We start from the raw sequence: 15,597 nt of genomic DNA on the forward strand, positions 1-15,597 counted from the left end.
CATGTTGGCCACCTGTATGTCTTCTCTGGAGCAATGTCTATTTAGGTCTTCTATGGGGGGGGCGGTAATTAGATTATTTATTTATTCTTGGAGGAGGTACTGGGGTTTGAACCCAGGACCTCATACATGCCAAGCATGCACTCTACCACTTGAGCTATACCCTACTCCCTTCTGTCCATTTTTTGATTGGGTTGTTTGTTTGTTTGTTTTTTGACATTAAGCTATAAGAGCTCTTTGTATATTTTTTGAAATGCATTTTGTTGGTCACATCATTTGCAAATATTTTCTCCCATTCCATAGATTGTCTTTTTGTTTTATTTATGGTTTCCCTAGCTGTGCAAAAGCCATTAAGTTTAATTGGGTCTCATTTGTTTATTTTTGCCTTTATTTCCACTACTTTAGGAGACAGATTTAAAAAATTATTGGTGATTTTTGTCAAAGAGTGTTCTGCCTATGTTTTTCCTCTCGGAGGTTTAGAGTATCTGGGCTTACATTTATTTTATTTTATTTTATTTTTATTCTTTTGGGCTTACATTTAGATCTTTAAACCACATGGAGTTTATTTTTGTATATGGTGTTAGAGAATGTTCTAATTTCATGTTCTGTGTCTGTCTTTGTGCCGGTACCATACTGTTTTGATTATTTTAGCCTTGTAGTGTAACCTGAAGTCAGGGGGCATGATTTCTCCAGCTTGGTTCTTCTTTTTCAAGATTGCTTTGGCTATCTGGGGTCTTCTGTGCTTCCACAGAAATTTTAAAAAAATTTTGTTCCAGTTCTGTGGGAAATGCCACTGGTAATTTGATAGGGATTGCACTGAATTTGTAGACTGCCTTGGGTAGTATGGCCATTTTAACACTATTGATCCTTCTAATCTAAGAACATGGTACATCTTTCCATCTATATCATCTTCAATTTCTTTCATCAGCATCTTAATAGTTTTAGGAGCACAGGTCTTCGGCCTCCTTGGGGAGGTTTATTCCTAGGTATTTTCTTCTTTTTGATCCAATGGTCAATGGAATCGCTTCCTGGATTTCTTTTTCTGATATTCTGTTGTAAGGCACAGATATGCTAGATTCCTACGTATTAATTTTTTATCCTGCTACTTTACCAAATTCATTAATAAGCTCCCGCAGTTTTCTGGTAGTGTTTTTAGGATTTTTTATGTATCGTACCACGTCATCTGCAGACACAGTTTTACTTCTTCTTTTTATTGGATTTTATTGGATTCTTTTTATTTCTTTTTCTTCTCTGACTGCTGTGGCTAGGACTTCCAAAACTGTGTTGAATGAAAGTGGCAGGAGTGGGCATCCTTGCCTTGTTCCTGATCTTAGAGGAAATGCTTTCAGCTTTTCACCAATGAGTATGATTTTAACTGTGGGTTTGTCATATGTGGCCTTTATTAGGTTGAGGTATGTCCTCTCTATGCCCAGTTGATGGAGAGTTTTTATCATAAATGGATGTTGAATTTTATCAAAAGCTTTTTCTAAATCGATTGAGATGACCATATGGTTTTCATTCTTCAATCTGTTACTGTGGTGTATCACATTGGTTGATTTGTGGATATTGAAAAATCCTTGCATCCTTGGGATAAATTCCACCTGATCATGGTACATGATCCTTCTAATGTATTGCTGGAGTCAGTCTGCTAGTATTTTGTTGATTTTTGCATGTAAGTTCGTAAGTGATATTGGCCTGTAATTTTTGGGAGTAATCGCAGAAGGCTAGGTGTTGGGTCTTCTCTAAATGTTTGGTAGAATTCACCTGTGAAGCCACCTGGTCCTGGAGTTTAGTTTGTTGAGAGTGTTTTGATCCCTGATTCAATTTCAGTGCTGGTAACTGGTCTCTTCACATGTCCTACTTCTTCCTGGTTCAGTCCTGGGAGACTGTATCTTCCTAAGAATTTGTCCATTTCTTCTAGGTTGTCCATTTTACTGGCCTAACAGCTTTTATTCTAGTATCTACATATGTCTCAGCTCTTCTATTTTCCTGTAGCTTTTATAAGATCTATCTTCCGATCCTATTCCTTTTAAATCCAAAGGTATTTACTGTGAGTAGATACAGGTACTCAACTACTTCACTGTAACATCGAAGGCAGTTGATGACCTATCTACTAACTTTACTTCAGGATAATCAACAGTCATAAAATAGTGTTGCAGAAATAAACTGAGACACTAGGCCTGACAGAGTTGAGAATCATTAATTCAGTGGATCTTAATCAGAATTTCTTGAGAACAGAACAGAACTGAAAACTTTGAGAGTGCACTGCAAATAGGGTATTGCTTCATGAAACTTCTGTTTCCACTTTAGATGTGTTTTCTGGCACTGTGAAGATGTATTTCTGACTATAAGGCAAGGCTATTAATAAGCTTGCAGGTCGCTGTTAAAGTGGCCCCCAGTAGCGGAACAGATCGGTGGCCAGGAATTCGCCTACGAGGTCCCTCGCGTTTGGCTGCTTGCTCCGCAAAGGTCCCCTCCTCTGGGGCTATCAGCCCTACTCTGGGGTCTATTCCCCACCTCCATGCCCTCCTCCTCTCTCCCAAGGAGGTGTTCGCACCTTCCCTACTCCGCATATGTATGCCTTCAAGTCACTCTCTTTTTTCTTTTTACCTTTTCTGTCTTAAAAGCAAATAAACAAAAGAACTGTGGACATGGCAAAAGGCAAAAAAAGTAGCCTTTTTAGGCATGATGAAATCCAGAAGGCATAAAGGAAAGGCAGAGCCATCTCTACAATAAAAGTGAAAATCTTTGGGGGAGCCAAGACATCATAAACAAGGCAAATACAACTGGGGGAAAAGTCCTACGACATAAGCAAGGCTTTAATACCCTTAAGATGGGTAAAAATCAGGAAGAAACAAGAAATTCTGTGAGGGAAAAAAAGTGAGTATAACAAAAATTTTTAAATGAAAACTAAGTTGCACAGCTACCCTGTGACCCAGCAATTCCCACTTCCAGGTATTATACACCAAGCCACTTACTAAATCATCCCAATAATCCTAATAATTTTTTTTTAAAGTTTCAGGTTTTTCTAGGTAAGAAGTAATATTAGGGGAAAAAAGATGGTTTTTATTTTCAAACGTTTATTTATAGTGGTTATTTGATTTCCTGCCTAAATAATATGTTCACTCCACTAGTCTTTCGTGAACAGCGTGACGCTACTTCTGAGGGGGCCATTGAAAATCTGAGTGTCACCCTGGCATCTGGGAGGTCAGTGCCAGGGATTCTAGAAATCTGCAGTGTGACGGACAATACTATACAGTGAAGATCTGTTCCAACTTTCACATAGCTTTCAAAGGTCCCAACAGAAAAACCTGTTTATAATTATCTGAACTTAGAAGCTAACTCAATTTTACACACAGATACTAAGTATCTTTTGTAAGATTTTAACACACTCTGAAATCACCTGTAATATAATTGTTTGGATAAATTGTTTAAAATTTGACACAAGGAGTTGTTCAAAAGAAACAGCACTAATGGCAACAATGTTTAAGGTAGATTGCCCAACACAACACGTCTGTAATGGATTTGCATTTGCAGCTATCACATTCACAGTGAGTCTTATACAGGTACAAGTATCTAACCTCTTCTGTATTTCCTCTAATAAACACAGGAAAAATAAACATGGAAAAACCAACATCTTGCAACCACTAAGAAACAGATCCAGGTAGCTTACATCAGTAACTGCCAATGGAGGGACAGCTGACAGTTTGAACCCCCTGAGACAACCAGTCATTATAGGTTTCTCAATGTGATATAATGGAAAGCATTATGAAATATTCAGCACCTATGAAACAGTCTATGAAACAAACATCTGAATCAACCCTCTAGAACTTATTATCACTTAAAAGAAATATGGGGAATGAAAGAATATGCTAAAATGGCATCATAAAAATGCAAACCAGAATGTACGAAATACTATCAAAGAAAAGATCCAGCTTCTTCAACAAATAAATAGCATTTTCAAAGGTAGGGAGGGCTGCTATTAATAGAGATTTTAAAGGACATAACAACCAAATGTAATTATATGGCTCTTGTTCAGACCCTGATTTCAACAAACTTTAAAAAGACATTTCTGAGACAACTGGGAAAACTGAATGTGAACTGGGTATTAGTACTAAAGAATTACCTTTAATTTTGTGAGGTGTGCTGATGAGACTGTGGCACACATGTATCAGCTAGAGATGAATACTGAAATATTTATGGGTAAAATAATACGCAGGTCTGGGATTTGCTTTAAAAATGTTTAAAGCCCCCAAAAGGAAGGGGGCAGGAAACTGATATAAAAATGACAAAATGCTGATGTGCAGAAACTGAGCAACAGAACAGAGGAATATATTACCTATGCGTTAATCTCAGTCAATTAAAAAAAAAATCTTAGAACAGAAAAAAAAAAATACAGAATCACATCCTTAGTCCTCTCTTTACTCTAGATTGCCACTAACCCATGAGTCAACACTCTGTGAGCTACTCAGTTGGCGATGAATTCCTCTGACGTCATCATCAATACAGCTATCCTGTCCACGAGGACAATGACAGTCTCTGATACGCCCCAGTGAAGGAAAGACACTGTCTATGGCGATGCTCTGATACACCAGCTTAGAAGCCCAGTCGGGAAAGAGGTAAGCTGGGTGCGCCTGCTTCTGATATGTGCTCAGTGGATCCTGATCACGACCGTCTTTCATGGGCCTTTTTCCCAGCAAAACTGTTCTTTTCACTGTTCACAACTTCTCCCTTGGGTTTTCTTGTCTTGGCTTTCTTATTCCAGATTCTTCTCTGCCCACGCCACTGGTCTTGAATGTCTATCTGCTTCTACTCCAGCCAGGCAAGTCCCTTGTCCACAACTTGCTCAGACCTCTTCTCCTCAGGCCCTTTGCCTTCATCTGAACACTTAGCTTCACAGAATGGCAGAAAAGAGAATACTCATAGCTTTCACTGTCCTATAATTTTAAGTAGGTTAGCCTTTTAGTACCTCCTGTATTTTGATACTTCTTTCCCCATTATATACAAATTCCTTGAAGGCAGGGACTACATCTTACCTTATATACCTTATCTTATCTTACTTGCCTTACATACTGTATGTAATGTTAGCACACGAATTATAGGCACAGAATTTAGAAGGATGGTAGACAACTGTTTTCTATATCCAAGATGAAAATGAAGAAGATGGCTCAAACAACGAGTGCTTATTATATGCCAAGCGCTATTCTAAACATTTTATATGTAACAGCCACCAAATACAACCACCCTAAGCACTATGCCCACCTCGTGAAATGATACACAGAGAGACAAACAACTTACCCGAGGTCACAGTAGAGTGAGTGACCAAGTTGGGGTCTGAACTCAGGCAGTCTGGCTCCAAAGTCCCACTGATAAATTTACTATTCAGCATCTCAGAAAAAAACTGAGTAAACAGAAAATTTTATCCACTGAAGAAGTCTAGCCTCAGAGAATATAGAAGCTAATAAACTCTCTCTGAGCCTACAGCGTTGGGTCACTTCACCCCAGCAGCAAACCCAGTGGGAAATGAGCTTGGAATAAGAGTCAAGGGATCTTAATTCGAGTCCTGACTGTGATCCCAGGTAACATGACTCAGCCTTCTAAACGGCAATTTCATTTGGAAAGAAGAGAACGCTGGTTTCCATCTGGACCAAAAGGTCTATTATTCTATCTTCTCTTGATTTTATTGGAGAGAATAGAACTAAAATAAACCAATTCATTATCCAGCTGCCAGCCTGGCCCAGCTCCCACAGCGAGCTCTCCTGGCTGGGCCCGCAGCACTGCAACACAGGAGACACCCTGGGCGCGCTGCCTCTGCGCTGCCTCTTTCCTGCTACTCTGGGGGAAAACAAGGGTCACAGGCCTCTAGACAGACATCTACCTAGTAGAAGAGTTGGGGACTCAAGCCGCAATAAACTAGAAAGAAGGGCAGCAGAATCACATCATGTCTCAACTTTAAGATCCCTATGCTGTTGCTGAGTGTGTATTTGTTCACACTCACTCAACCAACTAAGGTCCAGTTTAGTCATCACACATCTCTGCTTGAGCATCTAACTGATGTGTCTTACCCAGGAGGTCTGAAACAGAGCTCTCGGATTCCGCCTCCAAAAATGCTCCTCGCTCCGCACCTCAGTAAATGGCTCTCCCCTCACCCACTCAGCTCGCCTGCACCACACCACGAAGTCCTGCTGGCTACACGCTCGAAGGATGAAACCCCAAGGCCCCGCCATCACCCACTGCACCCACCCAACCTGGACCAGTGCTCCCCACCTCTTCTTCCCCACTACCCCGTGCCAGGCCAGCTCCACCTACCCTGCGCCGCACATGGCCCACTGCACTCTAACCCCAGGGCTTCTACATCTGAAGCCCCTGCTTCAGAGAGGGGTCACCTCTTCCGAAAGGCTTTCTTGACCAATCTTTTATAAATAAACACAGAGACCACGCATTCAGCTCCCATCAGTCAATCCTCAATCCCTCACTCTGCTTTATTTCCATCAGAGTATTTACCACCAACCAAAGTTATGTTTCTTTTCTGAGCCCCTCCCCATTAAAACACAAGGTCTACAACGAGAACCCCCACCCTTGTCTCTCATTACTCTACCCCCATCTCAACAACCAAGTCTGCACAGTATCTCCTGAACGAGTGACCTTCCCAGGCTCCAGTGCCAGTCGCTGGTATCTGCCTTCTAGCTGCAGCCATGTCCCCTCCCTGTCTCAGCCATGCCTTCGGTAGCGCGCCTAACTTCTGCTCCTTCAGGGCTGAACACACTGCAGTCCGGGCTCCAGCCCGTGCCTGACAGCGCTCACTGATGTTCACAACCTTCCCCGCTCCAGCAGTCCCAGCCAAAGAGCACTTCATTCCTTGTCTTCCTGACCTTTCTGCAGCAACACTGAGCACGTCCTCCTTCCAGAAAACCACCTTGCTCAGTATCAATGACAGCGCTCTCTCCTGGTTCTCCCACTCTCCAGGTGACTCCCTTCAGCCAGTCTCCTGTTCCTTAAATGTTCAGTGTTCCCAAGGGCTTAATGATCAGTCTCCTCGTCTTCTTAATCCCCCTCAAAGGAAAACTCTTTCTGCTCATGTGTCTTTCCATGAGGATACTCTCCCCAGCATCACATGCAGCTTAAATACATGACTTCTTTTGGGAGGCCTTCATGAGTTTGTCCACGAAACTGAGAAGCCTCCCGTATCTATTCTTTCTCGACACCACGTGAGTATCAGTTTATTATAGTTCACACTACGTTGTATTATAATTATCTGTCTCCTCCTCGAAGGCTGGAACTCCCATTGGTTTTTTGTCCCCAGTGCCCAACACAGTGTCTCCATAAAGAGAAGGCATTGAATACATATTTATTAAATAAATGGATTAAAGCAGGAGTCAGCAAACCATGGCCCATGGGCCAAATCTGGCTCACCACCTGTTTTTGTACAGCCTGCGTGCTAAGAATAGTTTTCACATTTTGAAAGGTTTACAAAAGAAATTTTTAAGAAGAATAATATTTCAGAGATGCCTGAAAGTTACGTGAAATTCAAATTTCAGTGTCCACAAATAAAGACGGACGGGGTGAGAGCCATGCTCATCTGTTTCTGTTTAGTCTTATGGCTCCTCTCACACCACGGCAGTCGGCAGGAGTAACTGCAGCTGAGAACACGTGGCCCACAAAGCCACACCTGCTCTCGGCCTGTACAGAAAAGTGCACAAAGCTCTGGAGGAAACATAAATGATCACGGACTTTGGTTTCTGACAAAACTTGGTTCAAAGTCTGGCTTTACCACTTACTGTCTGCATGACCCAGGACAAACAAGTTAACCTCTGAGACTCAAATTCCTCATTTGTACAACAGGCTAATGTATCCCACTGGGTTGTTCTGAAATTTTACAAGGCCTTTTAAGTGAGGTCTTTGCTGCAGGAGCCAGTCCATAAAGTGCACAGTACAGAGCACAGCTTAATGCTGAGAACCAGGCCTGTGTGACCCCGGGCAACGTAGTTAACGTCTCTGTTTCCTCATCTGCAGAACTGGGATAATATACATACCTCACAGGACTGCCCTGAGAATTAAACGGTTTGGTCCCTGTGAAATGCCGAGCACGGTGCCTCGCAGGCAGCACGCACTCAGTAAACGGCACTGTCAGTAAGGCAGATGCTTGGTTAGTGGGAGTTTCTCCCCCTCCCACCTCTCACCCCTATGCAAAGCCTACACCTGAAGGAGTTTTAAGTCAGTACTCGCATGACAAGCGCTATTAGAGATGATGGCTGGGCAGGAACCGGTCTCTGCGGCTTCCACGTCACATCACAGTCCTGGCTCTCGTCTGGGCTCCCTGGTCCTTCCTTCTCTAGAAGCTTCTCCCTTAGAAACACTCAGGTTTCAGTGTAGGGGGCTACAAAATTAAAATTCTTTTTTCTAGCCGAGACGCCACTTTCTGACGCCCTAACATGGTCTTTCTCAACTCCTGATTTCTGCCTAGTGGCCCGCCGTCACTTCACCCTCGCCATGTCAAATGCTGGGGATTGCTCTCTGCCCACCTTTGCCCATCTCTCCCTTCCTGTCTCCCCTGTTCGCCAGAAGAACCTGCTCCCCTCCCAGCACCGTGGCTGCTGGGCCTGAAGTTACACGTCAGTCCCTGCTCTCCTGCAGTGAGACTTCATCTCAAGTCATCTTTCCTCTTTTTGTTCCCACTGTCAGTGGCTAGTCCAGGTCCTTTTAACTTCAGGCTGTACCAAAGAGCCTCTAACTGGTCCCTGCCACAGGCACCAGTCTGTCCCACACACAGCACACACTAATCTTCATAAAACACACCACTTTCCATCATGTTCTTTTTCTGCTTAGAACTTTTGGTGCACCGCTCCCTATTCCATGCCATAATCTGTATGGAAAAGGGAAAAGACTGACCTTAGGGCGGCAATCGAAATCCTCCCGTCTACCTTGCTCCAATCTTATCTCCCGCAATAAAAATACTATCACTTTACAGTTGTGCAGGGCTTTATCTAACTTAGAAAGCATTCCTGCACGCTCTGGTATCAGCCTCCACAACCCTGGGAACGAGGCCAGAGAGGCATCAGCATCCTTCCTGCAGCGCCGCAGGTCAGAACTGACACGCGGAGTCCCGTGTCCAGAAGCGCCCGTCTCCCTGGTGCCGCCCAGCCCCTCCCCCCAGCACGGCCAGGTTCTCCGGGCTCCGCACCCCGCCCCTCCCGTCCTCTCGCTTGGTGGACATCCCCAGAGTGACGGGGGGGGGGGGGGGGGGTCTGTAAAGAAACGTTTCTCGGAAGCGCTGGGTCGCGCCACGTTAGGTGCTTCGTTTCCGCCATGTTTACCAAAAAGACCCCGCTCCGGAAGAAGGGCCGCTAAAGCGCACTTCTCAGAGCGCCCACGGGGAGACAGGCCTCGCCGCCGCCCAGGACGCGGGGGCAGGCGGGATCGGGCCCGGCCACGCCGACTCCATTTCCCGCCTCCCCGCCCCCCCCCCCCCCCCCCCCCGTCACTGTCCTCCAGCCACGGCGGCCTCGCTGCCGGTCCCAGCGCACTGCAAGGGGCAGCGCCTCTGCAGCTGCTGAACCCTCTCGGCACAGCCTTCATTTCACTTACTGCAAGCTTTATTCTTCTCATGTTCCGTCTTCGCAAAGGCCCTGCCTGACCACGTGCCTGAAGCAGGCCCTGTTCTCTGCCCCCTTAGCCCGCCGTGTGGCTCCTCACACTGCCCGTCACCTCCTCCCAGCACTCCATTCCCCAGTTACTCTTCTCCAGCCTTTCCCAGGGATCCACGAACCCTTCCCATCAAGAGCCACACAGTGAGCAGCTCAGCTTCCTCTGCCCCCACCACACAGCTCCCCGCTGTTGCCCAAAGCAGCTCAGGCAACATGGAAGTGAGGAGATAATACAGCTTGATTTACCAAAACAGGCAGGGGGCCCGGACTGGCCCCAGGCCAAGCACCCCCAGCATGTTCCTTCTAACAGTGTGAGTGTCAGGGGGACAGGAGGCGTCTCCGTTTTGTTTACTGCGGTTTCCCTGTGGCCAGAATAGTGCCTGGCCCCAAGCACACATTCATCAAGTATGTGTTGAGTAATAAGTAAAAAGACCTAGCCTGGAGTGGGGAGCTACGCTCCTCTTCCATCCTCAGGTGACAACAGCGCGATGTTCAAGAAGAATGAGACCGAGGTCATCGGCTCCATTCCCACTGGGTTAGTGCCGCACCCTGCAAAGTGTCACAGCCACTGCGCGCCTGTCACCAGCAATGGCCACCTCACACAAAAGATGCCTCTGGCTTTAACTGGCAGGAGCGCGTTAAACCCAGAAGTTCTGATTCAGCAGCGCTAAGGCAGAGCCTAAGACTGTGCATTTCTTTTTTGTGGTGGTTTTTGTTTTTGGCGGCGGGTGGGGGGAATCAGGTTTGTTTGTTTGTTTTTAACGGAGGCACCAGGGGTTGAACCCAGGACCTCGTGCATGCTCAGCCCACACCCTCCCCCTAGAATCTGCATTTCTAGCAGGTTCCCAGATGCTGCTGATACTGCTGGTCCTAAACCACTGGGAGAACCACTGGGTGACAGCACCCAGAAGCGACAGTACTGGCATTTTTCTACTATTAAAAAAAAAAAAAAAAAGAGAGAGAGCGAGCCACAGATCCCTGATATTCCAGGGGTCTGACTGGAGGGAGGCTTCGGGGGGAAAAAAAGGAACCATAAAACTGACTGCTCCAAGAAACTGCTGCTCCAGTAAAATGAAGACAGAAAAACACTAGGGCTTTAATTTTTAACAGACCGTCTTCCCCACACTCTGTTTCCACTTGCAAATCTAGTTCTCACTGGCTAAAGCAATAAGTCAAACAGGTAAAAGAGAGAGGTCACAGTGGGCGGCTCACCTTGACACGGTAAGCTGAGTATCAGCTCCACAGTCAGTTTCCTGAAAGTTACTTTGGAGAAGAACCCTAACCACCTGCACCTCTGCTATTAGATGCCAAGAGCCTTTTGGAGATGGATACTAGCGCCTCAACAATGAAACACATCTACAATTAATTACTAAGCCTAGGGGTCACTTTCTTCAAATGATGAATTCACCATAACAGAACTTGCAAAGGGCTAGTAACAATTTTTATAAATTCTACATTTGTCAACGCAGGGGGCTTTAAAATAACCCCCCAAACTCACATTAAAATCACCCCAAAGCCATTACTTACACCTCATCAATCTGAACAGCCAACAAAGGGATTAGAATTTATATACATTTGTAGCTGTTTATAAAGTGGGTTTCTACTGTGATGGTTACATGTAGCTAAAGCAGTTTTAAAATAACTGTAAGGTACAAAAAAGTTAAGGTAAAATCTAGCTCCTTAGGAGAGAAATTCAAGAAGTAGAAATCCAGAATATTAATGAATGGATCATTCAGTAAATGGCCATACTGCATCAACATGTACTTCCACAAAGAGACAGTATATGTTCAAAAGATGAATTAGCAGACCCCCAATGTATGAGTCTAAAGTGTTTCTCAGCTAAGACCAAGTATTTTTTAATGAAAATTTAGCATCTGAAATAAAAAGTAAGTGTGAAATATACACTAGGTTTTCATAGCATTGTAAAGAAAAAAATATAAAAATATCTCATCAACAATATGTATATGGATTACATCTTGAAATGTTATTTTGTATAAATTGGGTTAAAGCATTAAATTATTAAAATTAACTTCACCTCCTTAGTTTTGTTACTGTGGCTACCAGAGAATTCAGATTTCTATTGCACAGCGTGATGGTCTACCCCAGTTCTGCAGGCAGATTTGCTATCTCTTCTGCCTTTGGTTGATTTCTTAAAAGCTTGTAAAAAATGACATGGAGCAATGAATGAGCATGAAGATCTGCAGTATGTCTGACACAGAGTGACGATCCTTGATCCTGGCCTAATTCAGGACCACATGGGTCAGGTGCTCACTGTAACTTGAGGCTCTAATCATCACTTTTCCTAGAGAAGGGGAGACTAGCCCACCTCTGTGACCACTTTGTATACCCATATCTGTAGCTACACAAACACATGAACAGTTTACATTCATTTCAAACTGCAATTAACTATGTCAGAACCCCTCACAGTGTTAATAAGGATGATCGTAAGATCTCTGATTATGAAAACTACCCAATCCCCAACACCCAGCCAGCCCACAGGCTCCTGGCATGTATTTCATTCTTGCAGAGAAGAAAGGACACATCTGTAACAACTCCTTTATGTAAATCCCTGCCCACTTTACTTCAATGTCCTTACGTCCTGATTTAGAAAGTTTGCTTGCACTGCCAAACCCCTACCATCACAGAGGACACCAAAGGGGAACGCTGGGGGAGAATAACAGGAGGAAGGAGGGTCTAAGTTATCCACCCCAACAGTTGCTAAATGACCATAGGACTTTGCAAAAAACCACACTGAATACAAAAAGCAAATGTTCAATCCCTTGAGCTCTTTCCTAAGCATCAAAAAGACACTTACATATGCAGACATGTGTTGAGACTTTCAGTCTAAGCGTAAGACTGTTACAGACAGAAATGTACCACTGGACAGAATTAGAAGTGATTGTGAAAATAAGCTTTAAAAAAAAAAGGGGGAGGGTGCAAATATTGCCAAAACATTAAAACACTTACATGATTTAATTACCCTGTCATAAAATATAAACTTCAAGGACTAATTCCAGCACACTGGAAAAGAGCCACAACCTATGCAACAGAAAAGCATGTAATTACCAAACATGTGTTTCAAACCCACTGAATATTATCACCATGCAGCAAGGGTCAACAACTGGTGGCAAGCTCTGGAGATGACTTCGAGTGGTACTTGAGTAGGCAGTCCATAAATACTCACTGAATGAATGACTGGATGAACCAGAGAACTCACACACACAGTGCAACTAATATGCAGAACCCACAGCCAGTTAATCTGAAACCAGAGCCAGAAGGAGAACAAAGCAGTAGCCGGAGACTAGTCCCAGGCTGCTCCCCTAGGAGTCGGCTACCCTAAGTCATTTTCACTGTACGTGCGTAGTTTATTCATCCCCTCTCACTTTTATGAAAGTTCCAAGTTCTCTTTCCTACAATCTCTCTCTCAGCCAGCTCTCCCACATAAAACACAAGAGAGCATTTTCCAGTCTCACCATTTTTTCACAATTATTGACATCTCTAACAATCACCCACAAATGTTCACTGGGCCTCCCAAAGGCCAGACGCTGTGCTGGGACAAAGGTAAGTGTAACACTACACCCACCCCTCAGCTAGCTTGGGGGGGCAGGCAGACAAGTAAACAACTACAGCATTAAAAAAAAAAAAATGCCTGGAGAATGAGGCAGGAGTGCCACCGGAGGGAAGATTGCTGGATGCGGGGGAAGGGTGACAGTCTTAGAGAAGCAAAAAGAACAAAAGTCAAAGCCAAAAAATAAATTACAGATGAACATACCTGTGACTGTTCTAACAGTCAACTCATCAAATTAGCACTCCAAAGTGATTCCCCTAATGAAGATCCTCTGACTTGAGAAAAATGTGAAGTTCATGACACTGGCACTGAGTACTAGCAAGAGAAGGAACACACACACACACACACACACACACACACACACACACAATTCAGCAGAAGATAATGTACAAACCTAATTAGTCATGATGTCAAGAGGCTTCACCCACTTATTGTCTGTCCCTCCAAGCTGAAGGCGACTTGACTGACCCACTCTTGTGATTTCAGTTGGTTTTTTCTCACAGCAGTGATGAATTTCCAGGGATCCATCTGCACTTCCTCCCTGATACCCCTTGTGGCTACTGGCAAAGTCTGCTGGACTGCTGGTTGGTGCTGTGGCCATGAAGAAATAAACGGACCATGTACGTGAACTGGATGGAGCCACACTCTGCTCTCCTGCTATCCAGAGACAGGGCTAAAAACACAGGTTAACAAACACCCTGGGAGGGCGGTGAGAAAGGTGGCAGCCACGGCACCCTGGAAAGGGCCTACCGAGGCAATCCATCTCTTGCCAGTTTCACAGGACACTGAGTTTTCACTTCCTGGTATCCAGCTCTTAAGACACTTCATCAGGCATGAGAGTGAGTTTTCTGTTTCTGACTCCCTGTGGCTACAGACCCTTCCAGCTCCATGTCCACCCTGCCCAGCCTCTTGTCCCCAGTATCTCCGAAACAACTTCCCTCTTCCTGACCACTCACTCCCTTCCTGTGGAATCTGGGTAATCTGCTCCCTCAAGAGATTGTCTGCCTTATCCAGTATCTCCAACATGAATCAAGGCACAGCTAATAGAAAAAAAATTACCACATTTTAAAAATGCTCAGATCTGTATACCTCTTTCCTTAGTTTTAATGAATACCAACAATGACTGAAAAAACTATGCCTTATCATTTTAAGGAAATGAAAAACATCATGGCTCCTAGCACAACACTAAAATTAATGTGAGATTAAACTTTTATTAACAAAGATTTTAATCATGAACAGCACTACTTTTAAATTTTATGAGTACGAAGGGTAGGAAATGTTTCCTTTGAGTCCATATTCATGAAAGTAGCCCCACAGAAATATTTATAATGAAATGAAAAACACACTATTTTTAGAGTAATCCAATGATACCTTAATCTTCACTGAAAACAACTTTTGGAACCCCCCAATCTAAAAAGATCCAAACCTCAGAAAATGTATATGGTAGACATTATAAAGCTGATGTTTTGAAAATTAAGTTATGACTCATAAGCGCATGGACTTCTTTTTTGAAATGTAAGCCTAATATGAAGGGATCTGTTTGGTCATTTCACATCAGAAGTTTCCAAATTTTCCGCTATAAAAAAGTTTTCAATCTTTAAACAAGATTGCTGCTAATGCATCTTAAAATTCTAAGACTAAAAGGAATTTCTTCCAAACAAAATTTCCAACTTAAAACGAGAGGAAAGTTATATTTTGTTATATTTTAACATTCACACAAATGTCAAAATATGGGGAAAATGGGCTTCAAAATCAACTTTATACAAAATCATGAAATCAAAGACCCCAGAAGTTATTTACATTGTTATCTATCCTTTATTGAAAGTCAAGATAAATGTAATTCATGATTTATTGAAATCAAAAAAGTCTTAAGAATGTCACAATCTTTTAACAGATCATAAAATATAATAAATTATCCAACATGATAGCAAAGATCGGTATAGTGGGAGTGAAATCACTTTGCCACAGGAAGGCCAAAGGTACCACATTAAAATCACATGCTAATTGCCAATCCTAATTTTGCAGTCTCCAAGTCCTGGAAACAAAATTATTGCAATTCACTCTGGGATTGTCTGCATGTTCATTCTTAGTGTCAGATAGCAATTTTAGAAAAGAATTTAAATCTACTAACAAGAGTGGTACAATTTCAAAAAAAATGGTACAACTTTTAAAAACTTGAGTAATGGCCTACCTGCTTTTATATCTTACATTTTGAAAATAAACAGTATCAGATGCTTCTGAGAATAACATAATATGATCAATTGTCCACTTATTCACTATCATTTTTACATATGAAAATACTCAAAAAGCTAGGGGAAATATAAATCACATAGAGATAAGGACTCTATTTGAGATCTCAAATGATTTTACCCAAAATCAAGAGTAGCC

The 15,597-nt window shown here is 43.3% G+C and overlaps 1 protein-coding gene across 2 annotated transcripts in view; it reads right to left on the reverse strand.

Annotated features, from left to right (window-relative positions):
- The window catches only part of KCMF1 (potassium channel modulatory factor 1), a 64,768-nt gene that overhangs the window by 45,133 nt on the left and 4,038 nt on the right, over positions 1-15,597 (reverse strand). Inside the window, exon 1 of one of the 2 annotated variants that reach the window (XM_064481957.1) lies at positions 13,604-14,296. The exons of the other annotated variant lie outside the window; for it this stretch is intronic. The gene's annotated coding sequence lies outside the window, so the exon portion shown is untranslated. Of the gene's footprint in view, positions 1-13,603; positions 14,297-15,597 lie in introns of those variants that run through there. 2 annotated transcript variants of the gene reach the window in all.

The sequence above is a fragment of the Camelus dromedarius genome, chromosome 33 (genome assembly GCF_036321535.1).
Source record: "Camelus dromedarius isolate mCamDro1 chromosome 33, mCamDro1.pat, whole genome shotgun sequence".
Taxonomy (NCBI): domain Eukaryota; kingdom Metazoa; phylum Chordata; class Mammalia; order Artiodactyla; family Camelidae; genus Camelus; species Camelus dromedarius.